Here is a 14073-nt window from a genome sequence, read left to right as displayed (position 1 = left end):
CGTTGGGGATTTGGTGTGGCTGTCTTCTCGGTTTGTTCCTATGAAGGTCTCCTCTCCTAAATTTAAGCCTCACTTCATCGGTCCTTATAAGATTTTGGAAATCCTTAATCCAGTGTCCTTTCGCTTGGATCTTCCGGTGTCGTTTGCCATTCACAACGTGTTCCATAGGTCTTTGTTGCGGCTGTACGTTGTGCCGGTGGTTCCTTCTGTTGAGCCTCCTGCTCCGGTGTTGGTTGAGGGCGAGTTGGAGTACGTAGTGGAGAAGATCTTGGATTCTCGTCTCTCCAGACGGAGGCTTCAGTATCTGGTCAAGTGGAAGGGCTATGGTCAGGAGGATAATTCCTGGGTGGTCGCCTCTGATGTTCATGCAGCCGATTTGGTTCGTGCCTTTCACGCTGCTCATCCTGATTGCCCTGGTGGTCTTGGTGAGGGTTCGGTGACCCCTCCTTAAGGGGGGGGGGTACTGTTGTGAATTGAACTTTTTGGCTCCCTCTTGTGGTCACTAGCGACATGACACTTTGATTTTCTTTCCCCAGCTTGGTACCCACCTGGTTCGTTAGTCCAGGGGTGTTGCTATTTAAACTCCCTGGATTCTCAGTCTGGTGCCTGGCATCGTTGTAATCAGTTCCTTTCTGTTTGCTCCTGTCTGCTGGTCCTGGTTCTTTGCAAAATAAGCTAAGTCCTGCTTCCTTATTTTTTGGTTATTTGCATTGCTCTTATTTTTGTCCAGCTTGTACTAAATGTGATTCCTGATATTGCTGGAAGCTCTAGGGGGCTGATATTCTCCCCCCGTGCCGTTAGACGGTTCGGGGGTTCTTGAATATTCAGCGTGGAAATTTTGATAGGGTTTTTGCTGACCGTATAAGTCATCTTCCTATATTCTGCTATTAGTCAGTGGGCCTCTCTTTGCTAAAACCTAGTTCATTCTTACGTTTGTCTTTTCTTCTTACCTCACCGTTATTATTTGTTGGGGGCTTGTATCCAACTTTTGGGGTCTTTTCTCTGGAGGCAAGAAAGGTCTATTGTTTCCCTTCTAGGGTTAGTTAGTTCTCCGGCTGGCGCGAGACGTCTAGAACCAACGTAGGTACGTTCCCCGGCTACTGCTATTTGTTGTGCTAGGATCAGTTATACGGTCAGCCTAGTTACCACTGCCCTATGAGCTGGTTTTTTGTGTGTGCAGACTTGGTAATAACCTCTGAGACCCTCTGCCATTGGGGTCATAACAGCCCCCTTCTGTTATCTCTCTGCTGGTCATTTCTCTTATGGTCTTTATTGCCCGGAGAGCAGTTCCTCCATTTGTCTCTATGTCCTCTGTTAGCTTCAGCTTGAGTACGTCCAGTCTTTAGCGAACCTCTTCGCCTCTCTATACCGCAAGTTGAAAGTGGCAGCCACCTGTTTCTCATTTCCTGCAGCTCTCTATTGATCTGCTCCCTCTCAAGTCTTAGCTGCTCGATCTCATTTAGGCACGCCATGCGATATTCCAGGAGCAACCAGATATTCCTAATGCTCTCCATGGATCTGACAACAAGGAATGGAACCATCCCAACGTCACCCATGAGCTGGACTTCGTCATAACCGGAATCCTCACTCTCTTCACACTGGATCTATTCACAATCTCCCGCATCACTCTCCCATGTCTTTCGATGGCCTTCCTCACTAGAACTCTGGGCACTTGAATGATGTCTTCCATAGTGCCCAGCTGACTTACAGCTTTCCTGGCATGCTCCAAACGTCAAGCAGCTTCCTTATTCCTCACCAGGATCATCTGTTTCATGCAGAGGCATTGTAGATACATATCCCTCAGGATAGCCACCCGCTTCACTGTGACTTCCCTAGTCGACAGTATGACCAACTGCTTAGTGTCCGGTGCCCAGTGCACACTACATGCTTCTACTGCTTTTCTAAAGGCCTCATGCACACCCTCACCAGTACATGCATCTCGCACGTCTTTGGGTACCTCTAACACACTTGAAGAGCGAGGTCTCAGTCTCTTCATGGACAGACAGCTCCCGTTTTGCATCGGACCTTTCCATCAAGACATCTGCCACGACCGGGTGACTGTCTTCCTCTGCTTTACACTCTTCCAGACCCCTGGCCAAGATGGACATTGGCAGCTTCACCTCGTTATCTGTTGTGAACTCCGTTTTCAGGCTCCCTCTTGTGGTCACAGATGGTATTGTGTGACTTTGGTTTTTTGGCTCCCCCTGGTGGTTTGGTTTATTATCCTGCGGGTCTGCTGGATCAGCTGCCTCATTATTCACCAGGGAGGCTCCTATTTAGCTCTGCTTCACTTCCACTTGTTGCCGGCTGTCAATGTGTTCAGTGCTATTCTGATTACTCCTGATTATCTCGTTTTCTGCCTCTTCAGGATAAGCTAAGTTCTGTTTGAATATTTTTTGCTCATCTGCCTGCAATATGATTTCTGTGTATGATGAGTCTAGTCCAGCTTGCTAACATGTGATTTCTTTTTGCTGGTAAGCTCTGGGGAACGGAGTGGCTTCCCCCGCACCGTTAGTTGGTGCGGGGGCTCGAGCAATCTCTGCGTGGATATTTTGAATAGGGTTTTTTTATTGACCGCACAGTTTCCTTCCTATTTTCTGCTATCTAGTATTAGCGGGCCTCATTTGCTAAATCTGATTTCATCTCTGCGTTTGTGCTTTCCCCTTAACTCACCGTTAATATTTGTGGGGGGCTATTCTATATCTTTGGGGTCTTCCACTGAGGCAAGTGAGGACTTACTTTCCCTCCAGGAATAGTCAGTTTCTCAGGCCGTGACGAGACGTCTAGGATTTTTAGGTAACGTTCCACGGCTGCCTATAGTTGTTTGCGGGTAGGATCAGGTTGCGGTCAATCTAGTTACCACTTCCCCAGAGCTAGTAGTCTGTTCAGTTACTTAGCTAGTCCGACCTGCGATCCTTGCCACTAGGATCATAACAGTTATCACTCTGACACTGCTGCTGTAAGTCTGCGACCACCATCTTCTTCTCTGGCAGAAGACCTCTTAATGCTTCTCTGAGCACTTCCACATCTTACATTAAGGCCTTATTCACACTTTGCCACATAGACAGGTGACCTCTGAGCTCAGAGATTTCCTTCTCCAGATCATCCACCCTGTGCTCAGCCGCTTGTCTCAGGGTCTTTTCTTGATCGACATGCTCTTTTATAGCCCCTTTAAGCATCTTTAAAGCATCACTGTTTTTGTTCCTCGACTCCAAAGCCGTGTTTTCCTCAGATTTCTGGTCTCTCAGTTGCTTTAACTTGGCCTGTAAATCTGTCACCTTTTACTTCTCATGAGACAACTCTTTAGCAAGATCCTGGACCTCCTGCGCTTCCTTCTCTCTGAGCTGAGTCTTGTGTACCCCCAGCCCGATCCTTCTGCTTACACTATGATCACATGATGGTGACATCACAGCAGGTCGTACTAGTACACATGCAGGTTTCGGCTCTGCAGGAAGAGATATAGTGAGCACTCTCCCTCCCACTCTGAGTGCTCACATAAAACCAGCTCATGTATGCAGCTTTCTTTAACCCTCCTAACACTTAGTGTGCTGGAGAAAAAATATCCTGGCTTCATATCACTGATGCCAACATGCGCAGTGACACATATCTCCCCTCGTACACTGTGCTAGTGACTCTGTCACATATTCCCCCCTCTGCCCAAAGCTAGGGGTTTTGGCACCTTCAGACACTAAACAGGGAATTCGGGAGAGAGCATCCGCATTGCCATGTAACTTCCCTGGCCTATGCTCTACATGGAAAGTGAAGTCTTGAAGGGCTAAGAACCACCTGGTCACCCTGGCGTTCTTACCCTTCTTCTCTCTTAACCATCTCAGAGAGGCATGGTGCGACTCTAACTTAAACCTACAGTCTAGCAGGTAGTATTTCAGAGTGTCAACGGCCCACTTTATGGCTAAGCATTCTTTCTCAACTATTGCTTAGTTCTCCCAAGATGAGAGTTTCTGGCTCAGATACAGGATGAGATGCTCTTCACCATTGATTTCCTGTGACAGCACGGCTCCCAACCCAACTTCTGAAGCGTCAGGCTGGACCATAAATTCTTTACTAAACTATGGTGCGACCAGAAGCGGATGCTTGCACAGAACCTGCTTCAGCTCTTGAAACTCCATCTCTGTGTCAGGAGTCCATTTCACCATTGTTGACTTGGTACCCACAAGGAAATCTGTTAATGGTGTGGCAATTACGGTGAAGTTCGGGATGAAATGCGGGTAATACCCCACATCCCCAAGAAACGCTCCTCACTTGTTTCTTGGAGAGTGGTTGCGGCCACCTCTGAATGGCCTCTATCTTATTTAACTGGGACTTGATCTCGCCTCTCCCGATGATGTAGCCTAAGTACCTGGCCTCTTTCTTCCCTATGGCATACTTCTTGGGGCTTATGATGAATCCCACATTCCTCAATGCATCGAGGATCGTCTGTATCTTTTTCAGGTGCGAACTCCAGTCGGGGCTGAAAATGACCATGTCATCCAAGTAGGCTGCGGCATAATTTTTGTGTGGAGCAAAGATTTGATCCATCACCCTCTGGAAGGTAGCTGGGGACCCCTGTAGTCTGAAGGGCATTCTGGTGTACTGGAAACACCCATCCAGCATCGAGAAGGCCATCTTATCCTTGGCGCTTTGGGACATGGGGATCTGCCAGTACCCCTTTGTCAGGTCGAGGGTTGTGATGTACCTTGCAATGTCATAAATTGGGATGGCATTTTGTCAACTTGCCTATATCGCAAGCCTACAGCCACGAACAATCTATTGGAGTTTCGTAGTTTCCACCCGTTCCTCACGAAGAAGGGGGTCCATATTGGTCAATTCCTGAGAACTAGGAGGAATTGTACGCTTGATGAAGACTTTCAAAAAGAAGCGCAAGATCTGACCAGGAGATTTAAAAGAAGGACCTATCCTAACAGATGTATTTCTCAAGCATACCAGAGAGCCTATTGTCAGTCTCAGGTTTCCCTGATGGAGCCAAAAAAGAAGCCACCAGACAAATTTGTCCATTTTATTACTGGATACAACACCCACTGGTCCAAGGTAAGAAATATTCTACAGAAACACTGGGGCATTCTCACTACGGATTTAGCGACATCACAAATTGTCAGTGAACGGCCGTTGATTACTGCTAGGAGGGCACCGAACCTGAGAGATATTCTTACACGAAGCCATTACACCAGGCCAACTGTAAGATTAAACCGAGGTATCTCATTAAGGGGTTCCTTTCCCTGTGGAGATTGTAACATCTGCCAGTACATGCACCCCATTAGGGACTATTTTTCTAACCCCATTGACCACGTCAAACATGGGTTAAAATCTTACATTAACTGTAAGACCACAAATGTCATCTATGCAATTATCTGCCCCTGTCCACTGATATATGTGGGACAGACGTCCCAGGAGCTGCGCCGACGCATTCGGAAACATTTTTCCACCATCAACACTGCACCGGCCGACTCCCGTAGGGACAAAATTCTCACCACAGTGGCATCTCATTTTTTACTGCATCATGCAGGCAGACTTGCAGGGATTAGGATAGTTGGTCTAGAGCATGTCAGAGGTTCGGGCAGAGGAGAATCACTGGAACGCAAGCTTTTGCAAGCGGAAGCCCGTTGGATTTTTTTGTTACACTCTACAGCTCCTTTGGGCATCAATGAGGATCTTCTTTTTACGGGCTTTTTGGGATGAACTAATTTGTGATCGTATGTCTTATATGTCCCTTTTAGGTTGTTCTCAGCATGGGTCCTATTATCTATATGTCCTCAATGGCTTCTGGACGATATAAGGATTTTTTTCACATATGGATTAAAGCAGGATCAAGTCCTCATATGTGTCTGCTAACGCTTATCGATGCAAGTTTCAAGAGAGGACCATTCGAGAAGAAAAAATAAGGAGATTGGAACAAGGACGTCTTACGTTTATGTGGATAACGGGACTCTAGCCGGATGATATATATATGCTTCATGTGGAGATAAATTAGTAATGAGATATATACTACTCCACTCGGTAAACTGTGGGTCCACACGTGCCACAAGGATTATATAATCCTTCCCATAAATATTACAAGCCTATGATTGTTTTGGCTTGGTTTGACGAATGTAGTTGGCATCTTGTAACAGCTATGTGGTAACTGGGCAACCTTTTATCGCCTTAGGTCCTCGGATAAGTATCATACTGGTTTAGTTCATTCTTGTTATGGTTCATATCACCCTTATAAAACATTTTTTCTGTTAAGATCTCTTTATGGCATTGATTACCATCTATAGCCACATTTGATAGGGTGGTACCTGTATGTTTCAGCCTTTGAATAACGGCCTTATTCGACTTACTTTGAATCAAGTATTGGGACTTATATCCCCTCACTGTATATTCCTTTATTATATTCCATATGTCTATAGTCCGGTACAGGCCTGGTCTGATTATTTTGGGTCTATCTTTGGTGCCGTGGGCCATTTTGTTGTGAGACTACCATATGCACTAGTCTATTTTTGCAGTTTTGTAGTATATATTTTTTGGGGGTCTTGGGCCTGTATACTCTGATATATTTTTTATCAGATTTATACTTACCATTCTTCTGCTCAAGAATATGGTTTTTCATCATTCTTATACCTGGATTCACATTATATGAGATTTCCCTTCGAGATCCCTATATAGTACTGGGCATTTGTTTTCTCTTTGTTTTCTCTTTATTTTTTGAGTTTGTCCTTTAACTATTTGTTTTTTCTCAATAAATAAATACATCATGCAGTTATATCAGTGTGTCCTATTTAATTGGGTTGTTTAAATAGCTTTTTTATTTACAGGATTTACTCTATGGGATTGGTCCCTCCAATTGTTGGTCTATCATACTCCCATCTGTACTCTCATGTGTGTGTATGTGGGTGATTGTTGCCATCTTGTCCCATTTATGGTGTTCGTTTTATATATTTTTTGTCTGTGGGAGAGTTTCTCTTGGATATTGTCCTGGTCTTTGTTTGCCCGGCATCTCATGCACAATGCGCTGCGCTGGAGGATTCGGGCGCATGCGCATTGTGCAGTACTGGCAGAGACGTCTGCCTATGCACATTCTTCCGCCCTATTAGTGCGTCACTTCCGGTTCCGGCTTCCGGCGTGTCTTGCTCATTTTCTGATCTGACCATGAGGTATTTAAACTCATATTGATTGCTTGTTCAGCACTCTTCCCCTGACGAAGCCGTCCTTGTAACGGCGATACGCGTGGGGTCCTTTCCCCATACTTATCCCTGCCTCTTGTTACTCTATCCTTCTGGAGGTATTGTTCTATTTGCCTTGTACCATCTTTATGGCTGGACCTGGGACCTTCATACATACTATTGGTGTACGGTAATTATAGCCCACATGTAGGACATCGAGTGCATCCACATATGTTCTATATGTATTTGGGCTTTATGTCACTGCTTCACACAAGCGGTTAGACAGTTTTGCTGGCATACAGGTACCGATTGCACTTTATCATACTGGTCACCCAGCCTTTTTGCACAGGGCTTTCTTCTTACCCTGACTTCCATGGGCAATATATTTTTTCTCCTTACCCTGGAGGTTTGTGGGTATCTAAGAGGCTAAACTATATAGGACAATTTTGCATTGTATCCTGTCTTCTTATTATGATACTGACTCTTTATTATATGCAATCTATTACTTGTCTATTATAAGGATACGTGCCCCTATTTTTGCTACTGTTACCTTTAGGGATTATTATGGGGTCTTTTGTATTTCACTAGTTTTTAAATGTTTTTATTGGTACATCAATAAAAGTTTGCCTTTTTATATGTTCAAGTATACATTGTGGTGTGCAGTTTTTCAGAGTGGTTCTTTTTTCTTTTGTGATGTACCTTGCAGACCCCAGTTGCTCAATGAGTTCATCCACGTGGGGCATTGGATATGCATCAAAACTGGATGCCTCATTGAGCCTGCGGTAGTCGTTACAAAACCGCCACTCGCCGCTGGACTTCGGCACGATGACAATGGGACTCGTCCATCCATTTCTTGACTCCTCTATTACTCCAAGGTCCAGCATTCTCTTCACATCCATTGAGATTATCTCCCGGCATGCTTCAGGCATTCTATAGGGCTTGAGGTTCACCCTTACATGAGGCTCTGTTAGCACATTGTGTTCAACGACATGTGTGCACCCTAGCAGCTCCAAGAACAGGTCACGGTTCTGCTGCAGCAGTTATCGACATTGTTGCTTCTGGACCGGTGTTAGCATCTCAGCAATCACGACTTCCTCCACCTGGTTTTCGGTCCCGCTATGGTTTGAGCACGTTCACTCGGTATACCTGGTGCAGCTTCCTGCGACCGGGATGGTGTACCTTGTAATTCACATCCCCAAGCTTTTCCTCCACCTTGTTCGGGCCTTGCCACTTGGCCAGGAACTTGCTCTCCACCATGGGGATAAGTTCTAGCACTCTTCCTCCCACTCTATGAGTGATCACATAAAACCAGCCCATGTATGCAGCTTTCTTTAACCCTCCCAACACTTAATGTGCTGGAGGAAAAATATCCTGGTTTCATACCACTGACGCCAAAATGCGCAGTGACACATAGCTCCTCTCGTACACTGTGCCAGTGACCCTGTCACAACACCTAGATCATACACACACCCAGTCACACATCACACATACATCATATACACACCCAGTCACACACATATCATACATATAGCCAGACACACACAGCACACATACACACATACAGCACACATAAATCATACACGCACCAAGGCACATATACAGTACATGATATCTGCATGAACACACACAATACACCTCACAGTCACATGCCCTGCACACATAAACATTATACATACATATGACATATATACAGTACATGCTAACCCTCTTGTTAAGTAGTGAGGGGGGGCTGAAGTTGCAAATGAGCAGCTAAAGCATCTTCTATGTGCATTGCACTGTCCCTGCCAAACCTCCTTTCCCTCCCCCTTGTCCCGACTGCGGAGCTGTGAATAACATTACAGGAGGGAGGGAACTACTGTGTGTGAACAGAAGCCACAGTTGCACTTGTCTCACCTTTCCTCAGGGCTGGCAGTCATGTCTTCTCCACTTCCTTCCTCAACTGATTAAAGCCCTTTCTCCCTTCAGGGAGGAGCTACCAAGATAATTACTCAGCTGCAGCACTCAAGGCTGTGTCAGGCAAACCTCTGTGTGTGTGTGTACAGGTAATAAAGTTTATTCAGTAAAAAAAAGTGAATTTGAGATTCGGGACAGTGCACTCATGATCCTAGGCCTGGGCCCTGGATCAAAGTGCCTAGCGCTGCCCCTAACTACTGCAGAGCTTAAGAGTAGCGTAGCTCCAGGTGGGCCCTTGAGAGCACGTGTCCTAGGTCAACCACCCCCTCTGCTTCCCCTTGTATCAAATATTTCCCCTGATATGAACACAATTGAACACCTAGGGGGCAGGGCCGTATTTAGAGTTTCTGCTGCCCTAGGCACTTTTAGTGCTGCCTCCCCCATTGGTGAGTATGACACTATCTGCATAGACTTTTGGCAAAAATCGCTGATATGAAAGTCGCCTTTTGCAGCAGATCGGGCAGTTTTTTTGCATCTGCTGTGTAACGGATCACTTACGGCAACACTGCGTTTGGTTTCGTTCATTCCCTATGGGATTTGCAGTACTTGCTGTGATCTGGGAAATGTGGTACCATACATCCCAACTTTTGAAGAAGGGAAAAAGGTCTAAAGGTTGCGGCGCACGTAGTGCGCCGCGGCAAATTTCAGGCCACACCTCTGACCACACCCATTTCACAACTAATCACACCCATATCCACGTCCCAACCACACCCATTTAGCACTTCTGATCACACTGTTTCATATACAATTTGTATATGAAACAGTGTGATCAGAAGTGCTATTAAAACCCCCCAAAAATATGGCTACGAAGTGCTCCATACTGTATAATGGCCACACATGATGCTCAATACTGTATAATGGCCACACATGATGCTCAATACTGTATAAGGGCCACACATGATGCTCAATACTGTATAATGGCCATTGGCCACACATGATACTCCATACTGTATAATGGCCACGCATGATGCTCCATACTGTATAATGACTCCACATGATGATCAATACTGTATAATGGCCACACATGATGCTCCATACTTTATAATGGCCACACATGATGCTCCATACTGTGTAAGGGCCACACATGATGCTCAATACTGTATAATGGCCACACATGATGCTCCATACTGTATAATGACCCCACATGATGATCAATACTGTATAATGGCCACACATGATGCTCAATACTGTATAATGGCCACACATGATGCTCCATACTGTATAATGACCCCACATGATGCTCAATAGTGTATAATGCCCCCCTCCCATCTTGTATGCATAGCTCATCTCTCTCCCATCCCATATGCATGGCTCATATTCCCCCCTCCTCCTGTATGCATGGCCCATAATTCCCCCCCTGTATGCATGGCTCATATTCCCCCATACGCATGGCTCATAATCCCCCCTGTATGCATGGCTGATGGCTCATATTCCCCCGTATGCATGGCTCATAATTCCCACCCCCCATATGCATGGCTGATGGCTCATAATCCCCCATATGCATGGCTCATAATTCCCCCCCCTGTATGCATGGCTGATGGCTCATATATTCCCCCATATGCATGGCTCATAATTCCCCCCCCTGTATGCATGGCTGATGGCTCATATATTCCCCTGTATGCATGGCTCATAATTCCCCCCCCATATGCATGGCTGATGGCTCATATTGCCCCGTATGCATGGCTCATAATTTCCCCCCATATGCATGGCTGATGGCTCATATTCCCCGGGATGCATGGCTCATAATTCCCCCCCCTGTATGCATGGCTGATGGCTCATAATTCCCCCCCATATGCATGGCTGATGGCTCATAATTCCCCCCCATATGCATGGCTGATGGCTCATACTCCCCGGTATGCATGGCTCATCTGTCCACCCCCTCCCCCGCTCCTTCTCCCGCTCCTTCTCCCATCTTGCATGGCGTGGGCGGCTTACCTTCCTCCTTCATCCCCCCGTCCCCCCTCCCCTGTCCCTCATACTCACCTGTCAGCTGTCCCACACACTGCGCGGCCGCGCCGACATGATCCCTCTGGCTCTGTCTCGCCGCCCGCAGCGCCATCTTCCTGAGTGAGTGGTCAGGTGGTACCGCTCATTAAAGGTCATGAATATGCGCATATTCATGACCTTAATGAGCGGTACCACCTGACCGCTCACTCAGGACGTGCTACAGACGCTGAGACCAGGCATCGCTGGAGCAGGGTGAGTATCGTCTTCAAGGAGGGCAGGTGGGACTCAGAGGCGGGGGCGGGGGGCAGGAGGCGGGGGGGCGGGGCAGTCGGTCGCATTTGTGACCGGGGACTTAAAAAAATAAAAATAAAAACCTTGCTCAGGTGCCGCCCCCCGCAATGTCGCCGCCCTAGGCACGTGCCCTCGAGTGCCTAGTGGCAAATACGGCCCTGCTAGGGGGGATTCTGATGAGACAAGTTGTCTTAAAATGTACTTAAAATCATGGCAGTCATACAAAATACTAGATGTAGTACTTTTTGATGTGAGGTGTATTTATTTTTACATGAGTTAGTTTGAGTCAAACGGAAGCTTTTGACATGAAAGTGATATTATTAACTTTACTTTCATGTAATGGGTTTAAAAATGTTCTATGAAACTTAGTCATGTCAAAATTTCGGAAATTGTTTGTGTGGTCAGTGAGGCATTGATTACTTTCCAAAGAGGGTGTACTCATTTATGCTGAGCACTTTACCTCGTCGCACTATATCACCTTTGCTCATTTTGCATACTCTGTGTATAGTCTCCATATATCCCTAGCCTCACTGTATATCTGCATATACTTTATGTACTGTAAAAACTTCTTATATTCCCTCATTGTATTTCTTAGTTGTTTTACTTGATATTCATCTTTATAAATCTCCCCCACGCATATAATATATTGTGTCTATAGAGCCCTATAGACATGACGAATGCCAGTCTTTTTTTTGTATATTCTTCTGGGCAGGAGTATAACGGTATATAATTTTTTCAATTGTGAAAGAAAACTTTAGCCCTATTATTTGAATTTTTTTAAGCCCCTTGTCTTTTTTCTTTTGCCGTATTCGTTTCGGTTTTCTTGCACCTAATTATTCAAAATAGCATATTCCGTTCATGAATTCTATTCAAAGTCATAAATCAAACTTATTTTCTGTTTTTAAACATTTTTGCGACTTTTTAAATGTTGCAAGAATTGCTGACATGCACAAAATCACTCCTCGAAGAATTGCAGTACATTTGTGTTAAAAAAAAATTCAAACTTTTTGAAAGGTTGCAAATGAGGAATTGGGTAAAAACATCTGTAAAGTCTAAATTCCACCCACAAATGACGAATTAAAAAAAGCAGATGAACATATAAAAAAGTCGACTTTTAAAAGGATCAAATGAAAAGATGAACATGGCGCAAATGAAAAACAGGCCAAAAATATACACAAAACAGGTTCAGAATCAAAGTTAAGTCGGCCCATAAGTGTCAGCTTGATGTTCTCTTTTTGTTTGCTTTGATATATCCGTCCTGGCCATCAATTCATCCTGTAGTTCCTTGTTTGGTACTGTGTCATGTGCAGACTTTAGATCCTTCTAAGGGCCCAATGCCTAAGTGCCTAGCATTTATAAGAGACTATCCCCTTCACACTGGGTCAGCGCAATTAGGCCCTTAAATAGGTTGTCCACTACTTTTACTTTTTTCAATGTCTGATTGGTCGTGGTACTGCACTCAGCACCCCCACCGATTAGCTGTTATGGGTGCCAGCGCCAGTCGGATGTACTTACTTGCGGAACTTGGCCATCTACTTGTAGTGGCTGGGGCTTGTTACTGCACATCCACCTCCTATTGAATTGAACAGGAGGCATATGTGTAAAACCATGAGGTGGCCACTACAAGTAGATGGTCAACCTCTGGATGTAAGCACATCCGGCCCGAAGCTGCCACTACCGATAACAGCTAATCTGTGGGGATGCTGAGTGCCAGACCCCGGCCGATCAGACATTGATGCCCTATCCTAAAGAGAGGTCATCAATGTAAAAGTAGTGAACAACCTCTTTAAGGTTCCATTACTGTGCTTAGTTGTTCTACTGTTCTCTCTATTATTCTACTGATCCCTATCCATCTGGGGGCTAGTGACTTTCAGGATTACTGCTGCATGGAGGTCAAAGCATGAAATCTAGAAATTCAGTTAAGACTACACTACTTATAAGGAAGTCTCCTGCCATGCCCAGCTCTGCTGTGCCGCTGGGCTCTGCTACAATACTCCACACTGGTCCATTTTTACCTGGAGTTTACTGGCCAGCTCTGCTCTGCTACATTGACAAGGCTACTCAGCTGTGAAATCTTTCTTCGTATGCTAATTCTATGGCCTCTGCTCCTTCAGACGCTATCCAGCCTCTGCAGCCACTGTTGTTCCGATTTTGCAGCATCAACAATACTATTCTGTACAGCTTTCTATCTGCTCATCTGGTCAAAGGGCTTTGAGGGTCCACGTCACCAAGTGAGACTTAACAGGCGTAAACATCATTCATATTGTTAGACCTGCCACCGTGATCTGCAAACAGATCCAAAGATTATCATAGGCTTTAGGAATTACCTTGTTCGTAATCATTAATAGGGTTACCTATAGGTTTCTTTGTTACTTGAGTAATTTACATTTCCTTATTTTAGTGAGAACAACTGAAAACATACTTAACGATTAGGGGTCTTGCAACATTTTACATTGGTAGCCTATCTTTGGGGGCTACGCTTATAAGTGGAATGAAGTGACAGCAGAATAAGCAGCCCTAACGCAGAGAAACATAGGAAAGTGCTGCTATTTCTTCTGGTACTACAGTTTTATCCTGTATTTGAATGGACTAAGCTATAGTACTAGATACAGTGAGGAAAATAAGTAGCTGTCACACTGCTGATTTTGCAAGTTTTCCCACCTACAAAGTATTAAGCGGTCTCTAATTGTTATCATAGGTACACTTCAACTGTGAGAGACAGAGT

The sequence above is a fragment of the Ranitomeya variabilis genome, chromosome 5 (assembly GCF_051348905.1).
Source record: "Ranitomeya variabilis isolate aRanVar5 chromosome 5, aRanVar5.hap1, whole genome shotgun sequence".
Taxonomy (NCBI): domain Eukaryota; kingdom Metazoa; phylum Chordata; class Amphibia; order Anura; family Dendrobatidae; genus Ranitomeya; species Ranitomeya variabilis.
This window is presented reverse-complemented; position numbering follows the sequence as displayed.